This window comes from Penaeus monodon, chromosome 30 (genome assembly GCF_015228065.2).
Source record: "Penaeus monodon isolate SGIC_2016 chromosome 30, NSTDA_Pmon_1, whole genome shotgun sequence".
Taxonomy (NCBI): Eukaryota; Metazoa; Arthropoda; class Malacostraca; order Decapoda; family Penaeidae; genus Penaeus; species Penaeus monodon.
Window position 1 is genome coordinate 1,342,817 of NC_051415.1, and position 923 is coordinate 1,343,739.

Below are 923 nucleotides of genomic sequence, written 5' to 3' on the forward strand. Positions count from 1 at the left end.
AATAAACAAGATACATCTTATTTTCAGGTGTCTCTGGAAGATCGTACAGAGATTTGTGTGATGGCCCCTGGGGTGAACTTGTTGATCCAGATAATCCCGGATACCAGAATGATGCACCTGCAAATTTCATAAGTGAAGCAACACCAAAAGGACCCTCTAAAAAACAGAAGAAAGCCCCCATAGATGCAGTCAATGAGAAAATAATGAGTCGCTCCCTTTACTACAGGAAAATTTCCAAGCAAGAATGCAATCTCTTAGAGCATCATACCCTGCAGCTGATGCATTAAATGCATTTATGAGATTTTTGCCAGCTTCAGAGTATAAATTAAAGTTAAAAGTTTCCCCAAAAAGTTTTTTCCTTAATTTCTGAAGCTGCTCAGGAAATTTGTGCAAATGAAAATGCTTAAAACTGGCCCTTTGAATAGATTTTGTTATTTAATTTTGTTATGTTGCATATATATACTTTAAAATAGCATTTTTTTCTTAGGAAAATATATTTTCTTTGTATTTGTTACAATTATTTCTCATTTATTAATTGGTTTTAAATGCAATATTGCTTTATATTTTTGGTTAATAGACTGGTCAGTGTGGTTGTGAATTAGGTTAAGAATTTTTCTCAATACTGTATGTATATTTCTATTTAGATTTTTTTTTACTTGGAAATATGGACCTATTTTTATTTCCAAATTTTTTGCAATATTGTTTCACCATCTGTGATAGTTTTAAAATTTTATACAATGAAGTGAAGTGAAATTATATACTTATCTTTTCTATAAATATTTTCTTTTTTTCTTACCCTTTTATATTTATGTATTGATTCTGCAAATTCATGAGTGAAATATAATGGTTTTAAAGGTAGAAAAAAGTGAAAATACTTTAATAAGTTTATTCTTAATACAGAGTATTCCATACCAGTTGAAGAA